Source organism: Pseudoliparis swirei, chromosome 15 (assembly GCF_029220125.1).
Source record: "Pseudoliparis swirei isolate HS2019 ecotype Mariana Trench chromosome 15, NWPU_hadal_v1, whole genome shotgun sequence".
NCBI lineage: Eukaryota > Metazoa > Chordata > Actinopteri > Perciformes > Liparidae > Pseudoliparis > Pseudoliparis swirei.
The window spans coordinates 2,786,332-2,786,578 of record NC_079402.1 but is presented as its reverse complement, the minus strand read 5'-3'; positions in this window follow the sequence as shown (position 1 = coordinate 2,786,578).

The following is a 247-nucleotide window of genomic DNA, read 5'->3' as shown; positions in this document are numbered from 1 at the left end:
TGCTGATTATGGCTTACAGCTTAAGAAAACTCAAATATCCTATCTCTAAATATTAGAATATCATGAAAAAGTATACTAGTAGGGTATTAAACAAATCACTTGAATCGTCTAATTAACTCGAAACACCTGCAAGGGTTTCCTGAGCCTTGAAAACACTCAGCTTGGTTCAGTAAACTAAATCACAAGTATGGGAAGACTGCTGATCTGACTGCTGTCCAGAGGACCATCATTGACACCCTCCATCAGG